The sequence below is a fragment of the Homalodisca vitripennis genome, chromosome 8 (genome assembly GCF_021130785.1).
Source record: "Homalodisca vitripennis isolate AUS2020 chromosome 8, UT_GWSS_2.1, whole genome shotgun sequence".
Taxonomy (NCBI): domain Eukaryota; kingdom Metazoa; phylum Arthropoda; class Insecta; order Hemiptera; family Cicadellidae; genus Homalodisca; species Homalodisca vitripennis.
Window position 1 is genome coordinate 71,172,709 of NC_060214.1, and position 14,049 is coordinate 71,186,757.

Sequence of the window (14,049 nt, forward strand, 5' to 3'; positions counted from 1 at the left end):
GTAAGAAAAGATAAAGATTTTATGCGAAGAAAAAAGTTCTAATAAATTTAATATCGCTAGTTTTCAGACGTGCTAAGATCTCTCTTGTAATTTTGAAGAATAATTTGTTACTTAGCAGTCTATGAACTTAATATTTACTTAAGAAAAATAACGGCGGATGTAATGGTGTAACTATTCAATAAAATAATAAAAAACTGTTAAATGTTTGCTTCTTAAGAACACAGTGGATATACAATTTGTCAGAGAACAGGAAGAAACATTGTTGCGAGAAGGTGGTTTCACCAACATTTATCTCCTGACTGTTGGTGAATTTCGTCAGAAGACAAATTTTAAACTAATCGTTATTAGTTTAAATACAACGTCTGTATATGCGAGTACTGACGTATTTATGACTGATTACGGTTATTCGACCACGCCTTGTTAAGATCTTGCAGTAATATCGACCATTTCATTATATTGTACTTAAGTACACAGTAACAACAATATATACAAGTATATGTCAAGTACCTACAGCCAATATTAACCATGTTTTCAAGATGTATTACCATGCAAAATGTGTGTAATAAATTCTTAGTATTATCTATCTATCTCTCAATTCCTTGAATTTTCCAATATATTTACAAGGAAATAAAAACAGTTGGTGCAACGTGGTAGTTTTAAACTTAATTTTTAAGAAAATGTCTTTATCAATGATCAAATGGTAGTCTTCAACATGCCTGTTTTATATGTGAAGGGGGGCACATGCGTGCAACGAGGCACTCAACCGTATAGTGCAACAGGGGTCAGTGCAAAGGGGAGGGTCTTCAAACGTGCACATCTCAAAGTTGTCTTTGCAGTAACAAGCGGGATTACGGAGCAAGAATATTCACCTATTTTCATATATTACTTTAAACATAGTCTGTAAAAATGTATTATATTTTTCAAACCTTAAACGCACCGAGAAGTACGTTATACGACTAGTGTGTTATTTTTTTATTGTTATTGTACGTACATCACAATTCAATTCTATTTTGCTATAATTAAAAAAGTAACTCTTGTATATTTTGGGCCTTGATGTTAGTACTTTAAAAACTATTTCCTTTTATATTTACTCTAAATATTATCTAGAATTATAAAAAAATATTTAACAAACTTCTTTCTTTTTACTATTAAACTTAAATACGTTAGAACAAAAATATCTATATTATAAAGGCTTAATAATAAATTAATTTTACAAAAACATAATGCAAATTAAATTGAGGGAAAACCTGATTGAAAAGATTAGACTTATTATATTTGACCGTGCGTCCGTGCAGTTTCTTATACTAACTAAACTAAACGTATGTATCTCGATTCGTATTAATAATTAATTTATTCTTTCTGTTGCATATTATGTAAGGAGACCTTAATACATTTATTTTAGGTTATAAACAAATCATTATCTCTAGATTAATTAGTTCTTAGTGTATATTAATTATCTATAGTGTTAAGAGCTAGCTACATATAGTGAGAGATCCGAGTTTGAGTCCCGGAGGAGAATGTACATTTTGTGATTCAGTATTTAATGAAATTGAGTTATGTTATTGAAACTTATATATATTTAATGAATGTATATAATTTATCGCCTATGATGACTTTTACTTGTATCCCGATCAAGAAAATATATATTACGAATCAGATAAGCCCACATTTTCAAAAGACGACTAAGATGGGTCTTATAATAGCCTTTTAAATTTGTATTAAAAGCTAGATAGTAACTTTCCTCGTATATATAATAATTAATATTTGATAAAACTTTACAGTTAAAAAGTAAATTAACAATAGCTCTTTCAATTATATATATATAATAACTTTATAGATCAAGATGGGAGTTTTTGGTACTATAGACCAGTGGGGTGTAGTCTCAAGGGATGTTCAAAACAAGAATAGAGCTATATTCGTAACCAGGACCGTAAGAATGTCCATGTAAAATTTCAATATAATCGGCTGAATAGTAAACGTATGATATAACAAACAAACAAGGGCACTTTCGAATTTATAGTACTAGGAGGTAATTAAAAACTGAAAATGTATTCCAATGCCGGGGTTTACAAGTAATGTTATTCAGGCTCAAGTACAAAAGGAAAACAAAGGTATCAGGACAGCATATTTACTCTAACTTTGATATGAATTCCTAAATATAGATTCTAAATTCTAATCAATGTAACTTTTACATTATTATTTATATTTTAACTTTGTGTCATCGCAATACAAATCTGATGTTATGTTATCGTTTTACTTATGTTGTAAGAATTATTAAAATATTATTTCATTACTCATAGCCTTATAGGCCGAACCTAACCATAAAATTTTTTATTTTTATTTATGGTGATTAAGATTATTCTATAAGATAAATGTGATATATCTTTAATCGTTGTTTCTTAAGCAGTACGGATTAAAACTCGAACTTTGAGTTCTTAACACATGGTGTGACTCACTTGATTTGAAACTATATAACTGTACATCTTAAATTAAATTTGATTTTTATTATTTTATTATACACTGCTAGTTTTAATCTTATTAAAATTTTGTTAAATTGAGCTAAAGTGTTGACGTTTTAATTTTTTAATTTGGTCGTGGAGAATGAAAAAATCGACCTTGCCTGTAGAAAACGTGATTAGTTATATATTTTTTTAAAAAATAATTTTAATTATGCTTCACAACTATGCTATGAACTTCTTCGGTCATCTGCAGAAAAAAGTTTAATTATTATTATGTGTAATTAATATTATAATTACTTACTTTTATGTGTTTAACTTACGGTTGAAAATTTCAAACTAGGTTTTACGATTACTACACTTCAATAACATTCCTTTTGTTAAATAACCTTCACATAAATTGTATGGCATGAAACATTGATCATGGAAAGATTCATTTGGTGTTTACATGTCCAGCACGTTTATCAGATACTGCTGCACCTGAAACACAATTTTACCCCAGAACTTACAAATATCCTGTAAAGGGTATGTTACTGCATACAAAAAAGGACATCATCGATCTCTAGCTGATCTTGTTTGACAATGTCACTGTTCTATAAGTCATTATTAATAAAAAAGCCGTAACCCCAATATGAACTACAAAAAGTATGTATAGTAATAACACATAAAAGGGATGAGTTTGTGTATTTGAAGTATATAGCAACAGTGGTCAAAATCTAGAAATCCCAAAATTTGCAATAGTTTATTTCTCAATAGTTTAACTTTTTACTGCTGGTAATATATTTATCGTGTACGTAAATAGGCGCGTTCACAGTTCATCTAAAATTCCTAAGGTTTTTGCGAAAAACGAATTACTTTTTGAAATACGTTACTTTATTTATTGAGACTTCGGAAGTTGTTTGACTTCTATATAAAAGGATAAGATAATTGTTGCATGATGCAGATCGTGGTTATTCCATATCAATTTAGCATACCAAAGTGTAGCATATATAATGTACCGCTGTCTTCTCTGAGTTATATCATTGAAATTGAAATAGCCAATAACAATAAAAAATTAATTCTTCACTTTGGAGTATAAAATAATATAACTACAATTATTTGGAAGGAAACAGGACTATTCTGGACATTTGCCATAGTTTAGTGATACAAAAACATCAGTAACACTAAGTTTCTAGATCTGCAATCTGATCTCTTCTTCAGGTAAATAACTAACCTAATATAATTACAAACTAGATTAAAATAAACAAATCATACCAGAGCGTTGTGAAACGTGTAAGACAGAAATCAAAACCATGTTGTGTGTCAACTTCACTAACTCTAAAACATCCACTTAATAAAAAAGTAAACACAACAATTTTTTTATTATAACTGAACAACAGAAATACAGGTAAACAATAGGTCTGCATTCGCCGACCAATCACCTACGACTAATCTAGTTATTATTTATCACTGAAAGATTACAAATGTCGTAAAAAATCCTGTTTCCTTCACAATCCTTTCATCGTAAAAAACAATCTTCAAACAAAGTACAATTATTAGTTATTTGTTTTCATAGTCCAAGGTGAGGAATTAATGCTTTACTTTTATATCCTAATGTTAGCACTAATTTCTCTGGAATTTCAGATAAGATCATAGTTTGTTTGATAGGTAGTAGAAGAGTTTTTTATTTTTTTTTATTACAATGAAGTACGCCAGATCACAAGTTGAACTTTAAAGAAGTTGGACTTAAAATGTCATGCCAATAGCTCATTTGATTATTATGTGATTGATACTATGTCACAAGTTAAAATCTCATGATTGTACTCAGCTTGGTTACATCTTTATTTGTTTTGGGATGTTCTTGTAGCCATTATTGTTACACAAAAGACCATTATAAACATAGTTTAACGCTCAGACATATCCCACGGAGTGATATACACCGTCACGGGAGCTTTGTTAAATATTCCAAGTTCTTAGTCGATCACTTAGTTTTTCGAGGTTTTCTGCGCAATAATCATAATTAGGCCATTAAATTAAAATTGTTTTTTTCAGCCCCTCGAGTAATAGCTTCGCTAACGCTCATCCAATAACATTGTGTAAGTTAATTGACCTTAATACTTAATAATCTATTTTTCAATGTTCCTGAACTGTATTGTGGGTAACCAGAAAACTACTGACGTTTAGTAAACTACTAATTCTGTTACTAACTTTTAATTAGCACTATCGACAGTTGCAGCAAAAAGTGATCAATAAAAATATTCCAATTCCAGAATGCGAGTTACATTGGTATTTCGATTTTTTCCCAAGCCCTTTAGTTTTAGGCTTCGCTGACGCTCATCCAGTAACATATGGGGCTATTAGAGTGAATGCATTATGGATTAGAAGTGATAATCACAATCTAAATTTCTGGCGGGGACTGATTTTCCACTTGCAAAATTCTTTTACCGATAAGTTAGAACAAGTTTTGAAAATTAGCTTGGGAAAAGTTGTCAGATCGTACCGACCTGAACAATAAGATTGAATTAATTAAGGCAGGGAGTTCAGTTAGATTCAAATTGAGTTGAACAACTCTTGAGTATTTCTCTAGGGAGTACCAGATTGCTCAACACACCGTTTGTTATTTGCTACATTCAGCTGTGAGATAAGCTTATCCTCTTTTAAAAATAAATAATTTTATTTTCTCAACTCATCAATAGTAACCGGCGTTCCCTCAAACTTTCAATGGTCGTTTATTTATACTTGAAGTAAAACTGAATTTCACAAAAAATGTTTTTTTGTTTTCCTTAAACTTACAATTGTTAGTGTATTTATATCTTGTTGTATAGATGTATTTTTATTCAAAATAAGCATGGCAATACAATGAAATTCAAACCACGTGACTTGGTTTCGTAGGATAAAGTGGTTTGATATTTACAATAAAATCATTTGACTATATAACTGGTTGAAAATATGCGTGCGTGACCATGTTTTATTACCTTAAATAAATCAATGATGGGGAAATAATTTTAATTAATAAAGTCATATAATAAAGTAAGCGATAGTGGGATGATTTAAAATATACCGTTTGGTACGGTTAATTGCTTCAGCGCTCATGACACATTGCTGATATCTATGGTGATAATTTTATTTTAAAATATTTTGTTTATTCCTACATAAGTAGATAATACAGTTACATAGTATACCATCAATTATATGATAAAAGCCTATCCAAGCTAAATCATTAATACATTGTGGCTACAGATTGTTATGAAGTTTTGTAATAAAAGAAATATAGTTTGTTATATTCAAATAATACAAATAACAAAGTTATGGGTGAATATAATATTTTTTAAAACATTTTAAAAGAAAAATAAAGGTAAATTTTCTTCGTTTTAAATTATTTGACACCAATCTAATTAAATATTTTCTCTCAATCAAAAAATTGTAATGTTTCATTAGACAATATTAATTTAAAATTTGAAAATAAGATTTACTGTGTTAATAAAGTTTTAATCAAATGAAGATATGATCGTCTCAAATTTACATGTTAAGAATATAAAACTGTTCTAGTTCCAGAAAGAAATGGAACAGAACAAAATGGACAAGGTTCTCATAAAAACATTCTTACATAGACTTGGACATTACTATCAGGTTCTGTTCAAACAAGGCAAGCCTGTGCTTCCAATTACTATAGAAATTTATTAATTTAATTTCATATATATTTCATGTATATCTCTTACATGTCAACTTTGATATTTTAAAAAATTGATTAGAAATGTTAAAGATATTTAATCATGAGTACAAGATGGCGGCTGAGCAGTGCAGACGTGTCTTGTAGCGCTCTCTCAACACAGTAAGTTTTTCTTTATTTGTATTCAAGTTATGTACATTGGATTTGTTGCTTACAGTTAATAGAGGCTATTAGTGTATTGTAAGATTTGAGTGTGATATTTTTAGTGAAGTTGTGATTAGGAACAAATGGGATGTATATCAACCTAATCTTAATATGGCGACCTGTGGATATCATGGTAGCAGTCAATGAACTTAAAAGCAACATTCTGATTCTTCTAAATAGTTCAATAAGTCATATGAATTTCTGAAACTTAAAATTTGAAGATAGCCTAAATATTAATAAGGCCTGACTGAAAAACTAAATAAGTTTATAGATAAAATTTCATAAGTTGGAAAGTAAAAATAGGAGTCTGAAAATCAAAATAGACATTCACAAAAATAAACTTGAAAAGCAAGAGCAGTACACTAAAAGAAACTGTATTGAAATACAGGGTGCTCCTGTGTTAGAAACTGTTCAGGAAGTTGGAAGAGTGTTCTTGGTATGCCTATAAAGGAAGATATGATAGATGTCTGTACTCCTTGGGGAAAAGAACAAATCCGGATAGCCCTTCAGGAATCATTGCTAAATTGTCCGAAGAATCGACGCTGAGAATACCCTAGCGAAGCGCAGGGCCTAGAGGGACTTCTACACTAGACACCTCAACATGAGCATGGAATAACCCTATCTACCTAAATGAGTCGCTGAAAACCTAAAAGGTGGTTACTGCAGAAGGAGCCTTGAGGGGCTCAAAACGACCAAAAATTACAAGTGGCTCTGGGTGCGAGGAGGAAGATCGATAGATTTGTCATCATTGTCAAATGCCAGTCTGACCTTAGGATGTAACTTAGTATTAGTTCATATTGTCCTTAATGTACGGTGTCTGGTTTATGCCAATCGTCATCCGTATTTGTTGTCTTTGGGTATTTGGCTTATGTTTGAAATATTTTAGTTTTCTAGTATATTGAGTAAAAATATTGGGTTTATTGTATTGCATCTCAACTCTTGAATCAAACTCAGACATTTTCACCCGCTTTCAAACATTTGTGGGAAGCCAGTGTAGTTTAATACTCCAAAATAATTCGTTTTTTCACAGGCAATTTATAAGTAATATCTTATGTACATGAGAAGAAAGAAGAATCCGCATGGCATAGTAAATCAACAAGTACCCGACGTTTAAACATACTTCTTATTAAGGTAAAGTCAAGATGATCGTCAATGCAATTGGCTCGTTAGGTAAAATATGTCACGCTAATACAAGCTGTTACTGTTAAATATTAAATAAAAGTTAAATATTCATCATTGGTAAAAGTTTTACATGTGTGTGTTGAAAATTCCTAATTTTTTGTAGTTTTTGTGCCTGCAGAAGTTAAATGGAAGGTTTAATACCTTATATGGCCAGAATTGATCAATAAGTTATAATTTATAGGGGTTTTTTTAATTGCTTTTGAGGCAACTTTCAGCACTTTTCCTGTGTATTTGTCATACACACCTGGTTGTTTGCTTGAATAGACTGGATTTATTGAAAGGAATATATCAGTATATAATATATTTTAAATACGTAGTAGTAATAATAAGTGATCTGATAATGGCCTTGCCAATCCCTACAATTTAATGAACTAAAAAGAATTATTCTGATTTTACAAACTCGTATGTGTCTATATTTAATGCATACGCTCATAGAAAATTATTTGTTTGAAGAATTAAAAATTATTTCGTAATTAAATGCGTAAAAACAAAGAAATGTATAAGAAGAAGAATATAATTTAAACAAATGTGGGATATTTAAACACTCAAATTCCCACAGAAAATGTCATTGACAACTCGGTAGTAATGCATAATTCAGCTGGAATGAAACAGCTTTATACGAAACATAGACAAAGAAAAATCATTCAGTAATTAAAATAATAAATTGACTGTCAATAAACTCCGCTGCCCTAATTAACTAGAAAACGGGTTTTAAATGGGCGCGACAGACCCTCTGAATAAATTACACAGATTGCGTGATAGAAGTGGAAGCAATGTTTGTAATTTTACGTTCGATTAAAACATTAAATAGCTAGTTTGCGATGCGGTTCGTTAAAATTGACATGACTGGAAGCCATCAACCCAAAGCCCGAAGGCACTTTTTTATATACTCATTATGTGTACTTCCCAACTATAATAATAGGATCGTCATATTATTCAATAGGTTATTCAGTAATGAGAGAGCATACCTGAAGCTAAGTTAATTATATAAAAAACAAATACTTTGTTTTTATTATAATTAGGGGTAATACGTAACAAAAGAAACAAAGTTCATGAATGTTTTATTGTCTTGTGAAAAACATTTTTTCATGGTTGAGCTTTTTACAGGCAGGATTTACATAATTTAAATAATATTAATTCAATCTTTCTCAGTTTATCTAAGAATATATAAGTATGATATAATAGGATTATTCCTATATACTTCCCGAAGTACCTGTGTGATAGTAAATATTTCATATTTCTCTTTGTAAAAAATTGGCTCAGAAAGACGGAGACTCTTAAACTTGGGAGTATTGCATAAGCGTCTGTCGAGGCACTAAACTGTGTAGTGTGATGTAAATAATGTAAAGTATTAGTAACAAAAGCACTACAAATGTAATGGTTTAGGTTTTTAAGGCACATAAATAATGAACACGTTGAAAACTAATATAACCTATTTTTAGTACAATTCTGTAAAGTTATGATTAAAAAGATCGTTTGATATACTTGAAATTTATAAATTTAAGATATTGGAGCTGCACATTTTAATTAATGTAGTTTGGATGTGCACAATAAATATAATTTTAAACCGTCATTACTTTATTACTTAACTTATTTGATAAATTATTTACATTCAGCAACTCATTAGTATTTAATGTTCATATCTTAAACTATTTAAAACGTAACTATCCCGTTACTACCGTACAGTCCCATATATTTTAACATACTCAAAATCTTGAAACAATAGCACAGTTCTAAGTATCAACCAAAGTCTCGGTTTATAAAAATATCCACAGGTGAATTTGTTCTCATGAAGGGAAACTAAACCCCCACCCCTCTCTCATTACTCACCTGCACACGCTACATCGGACAGTTACTCATACTTGCTGCTTTACCTTACCACTAAAATAGTTATTTCTTTATAGTTTGTAAACAGCCCTTATAAGTAGCAGGGCCGAATGTGACTAGTCCTACTTTATCACTAATCGTGGGTGCACGGAATGTTGTTACGTATTTATCCACTGATTCAGTAACCTGTTAGTACGAAAAAAGCTGTACCTAGAACCACTGTGGGCAATTTTCTAATTATATTTCGAATTCAATTATAAATCCTCAATTATATTATGGCATAATTGAAACAGCATTAACAAGTTTAAGCTTACCGGCTGGATGGATGACATTAACATCGGGCAGACAGACTTGTTTTTTTTTCAATCCCTTCAACTATATAACTTACAATTTCTTTTTCTATCCTGGCGTTGACCATTCTGAAGGAATTTGCAAAAATACTTTTGAGTGGCATGAGTGAAGTGGACAAACATAGCAGCTTGGGAGCAGTGCAACAAAATCATGGGAATAAAATAATAACATGAACAAATTTTACTCGTCCCGACCGTTATCCTATCACTTATCACAGAGCCAATTCTCTCATAGATGGTGGCTGATAATGCTGTGACCGCACAGATTCCCAAAATATATACTGTGGCTTTGGGATCACTGATGTCTTTTGCTGAAGAGTTACAATAGACGCGCTCCAGAGTTGCACAAATTCCGACAAATCTTGGGTACTTCCAGGCGGAGCTGAGAAAACACGACAGCCACCACCACTTGTAGTAAGACCACGTCCAGTGTTATCACACATTATCAGTGGTTCTACTTAATGTCCGCAATGACTGAGGAACATTAGTTTGCCTAGGAAATACATTGCACAGGACGAAGCTAGAGAGTATCTCTTGCAACACTACAAAGGCTGAGCTCCACACGGATGCTACATAAGAAAATGTGAGTGCTTTGATTCCTGTTTTGTCTGAAGTTTACTTCATAGGCAGACCCCCGAATACTCTGCAAGAACTAAGTATCTTATCAGAAAAAGTTTTTAATTTTCTGTGAAATATTCCCAATTTATTTTATATATGAAATATATATATTTTCCTTAATAAATTATGCCTGTGTCGTAGTCGTGTATTTTATTTTACGAAGCTTATAACTCGTGCAATTTTTAACCACTTGTTTTTGCTAAGCAATTGCTGGTTGAGTATTAGCTTAAGGCGTATGTAACAAGATACAAATAAAAACTGCTAATTGTCTTTTAAATATAACCACTGATTTCCTGATGGACACTCTACGAAAGCCCTTGACTATTATTCTACATTCGTTGTCGATTTGGGTAGATAATTTTCGTCTGCAGTTTTTTGATTGTTTATTGGTTAGTCTATTTATATTCAATATTAGTTTAAGTGATATATGTATAAAAGCGAAAAAAGACAATACCTCTTAATGGAAATGAGTATATAACAATTGATTGCTAAAATTAAACAAAAATTAATTGTGTTAAACTGATAGCTTTGCTAACATCAGTATAATTCTCTGACATATTTTTGGGATGGCATGGGAAAAATTAAATTTCAATTACTCTAGTAACACGCCTGGTCGGTCACACCACGATATATAATCAGCTAACTAATTTTTTCAGAAACGGCAGCCATTAGAGGAAACATCTAAAATACAGCTTTATAATAGCAATTGCATTAAAGAAGTTTTCTCCAAGCAATAAGATTACAAAACCAACAGAATTCTTAGTAATTATCCAATTTACTCCATTTATATTATTCCTAACATAACTAGTTATACTGCTTAAACTTGTTTTAAATTATCTTAGGAAAGAGATTCTTTATTAATATCATGACTAACTCAAATTCTGTGCCTTAGAACAGTGAAAGTCCACTTCTAAGATATTACAGTAAATTAACAAAACTATTAGATCATCTGCACTTGTCTGCAAATAGATTAAATTACTAAGTGAAAATGAATCTTTGAAGGTGAAGAGATCGGGTAGTCGATGAGCTCAGTTTTTCTAAATACTGGCTGAGCAACGCTTGTAAAGTAGAATTGAAGAACATCAGTATTTACTGTTTTTCAAATAAACCGTCGAATTGATACAATTGTAAACAAAAACACTGTATCACCAATGCTTTTTGTTTATTATTTGACAAAATATTATCACATTGAAACTTATATCTAAATGCTTGGGAGCCAAGTGAGGTAACTCTCAGAAAAACTACGATTGCTAATGTTATTTAGCTTAGCCTGAGGCTCTTCAATTTCTAGACCGCACTTTGACAAGCGGTGACTCTGCTGTAACGGGATTTGTGGATGTGTATGTAGTGTACGACAAGCTTTCCCAATCCTAATCCACTGCAATAGAATACTTGCTAGTCAGTTATGATCTTCGTGCAGATACCAACCACGAGAGTACATGTTATTTAATATCTCAGATGTAATTTATGAGTTATGCAATTAATTATTAAATCTGTTTGTTGTATTAAAAACAAGAAAAAGGTTTCTTAGTTAGTTATTTTACACACATACCTATTAGTTTAATAATCTGTTATGGTATTTACCTGGTATTAATAATGTGTATCATCAAGCTCTACAGAATGTATTGGCAAGTGTAGAAAAATAAAGGTTTACGCGTTAAAAACCGAGCTCTTGATTACAAAGTTTCTTGTTTAAGACCTTGAAATAAATTAGAACACAATGTATAGATTGTATTTATGAGAAAACCAAGTGTTTGTAGATAGGTGAGTGAATAAAACCACAATATATATTGTGCGTGTTGTAATTGTATTTATGTAAAAAATTCGAAATGGTCAATCTTTAAATGCTTTCTTAATGAATAGCAACGTTGAATGAATATAAAACTTTATCAAACAGTTTACTGGAGAAATAAATATAATATACTATAAACTATTAAGATACATTAGTACACTTTTTTACAGTTATGACATAAATAACATTTCATACTAACTTGCTATACTTAGAGTTTTTCTTACTCTGAGCCGAGAATTCACCAAGTGTTTTAACCTTAAAAATAAAAAGTAAACATCAAAGGTGTTAAAAAAACCGCTTTGTGCTTACATTACTGCATGAACAATCAATATATTGGTATTTGCATTCCATCATTTGTAAAAATCAACTGTTTCAACAAGATTGAATTAGAAAAATTACACGTCAGCTGGACTTTATCAAATATTATGCACAATGTTTACATTTAAGTTTTCTTAATTCTTGTTGTTACATTTTTGTATTAGTTTTTATTGTAAAACTTCCTGAAGACGGGGGTATTAAATCCCCCGAAATATAGAAGTGAAAAATGTTTTCTTTTGTTTTCTTCTATTCAACACAGTGATTAGTAAGTAAGCCATTTGGCAGATACGAAAATTGACCTACACACACACACACACACACACACACACACACACACACACACACACACACACACACACACACACACACACACACACACACACACACACACACACACACACACACACACACACACACACACACACACCACACACACACACACACACACACACACACACACACACACACACACACACACATATATATAAATTAATGTTTGTCTGTATGTACTTTGTATAATCGTAAACTGTTTGACCGTTTATTATAAAAATGTGTATGTATATGTATTGTTCCACGGAGAAGGTGCATATGCTATGCCATTTGATGTAACTAACCACCAAGTGGCACTGCAAAAGATGATTTAAAGCCCTTGCGCATAATAAAACTGCAATTACAAGACAGTTACGTATATTCCATAGTCAAATATTACTTGATGGCGCTAAGTTTTATAATGTTAACTTAGATATCATCATAGTATATGATGATTTGTCTTTAAAACAATCATCAGTTTGAACTTAAATCTTGAGTGTTTATAATAAAGTACATGTACATGTAGAATGGCTATAAACATACACTTTTGACAGATTTTAATTGAACGTGGCAACAAGGCAAACTCTACATCGGCTTTGGAATTATAATTCTCTTCAACCAGAAGTGCTCATACACAGGCAAAGCTTACAAAAGGGGTGCAAAGTCGCGGGAAGCAACTAGTACCTAATAAATACAAAGTTGAAGTAAAGTGACTTGGTTTTAAAACCCATGTTCCTCTAAGGGTGGATGTTGGTTGAGCCTGGAATTGGATCAAGTAATACGAGGTACGTTGTCACCGCTCCAGCCATCTGTACAGACAGAATTACGTTGTCAGCCAACATACTATGTCATATATGAGATATAGATAGAATAGTATTTAGGATTGTTATTATAGATAGATGAAATATAATTAGACTGCGCAGGTTTCCATAAAAAAGTAAATATCTACCACTGTGACGGGTTGGTTGTGGATGGGAAAGTATCCAAGAGCAGAGAATCTTGTGTTGTGATGACGAAACTGCAGGAGAAACCCTTCCAGCTGAAAAAAAAATTCCAATGATTTTAACCAATTGATTGTAAAAACATTTCTGATAGATTTACATGTTTTATATAGATCTCTAAAGGGTGCAAAGGGGATAAATCAGCAAACCGTCCCATCAGCATGTGAGAGATTTTTAAGGTAATTACATAAATATATGCGATGTAACTGTCTGTATTTGACAAAAAATAATCTGCTTTCTCACCTTCTGTCTCGGCGTAAGTATTTTTTTTAGAAACAACACATGTTATATTTAAAAATATCTTAAGCTTATGGCACTAGAATTTGGTACAAACTTTGAGACA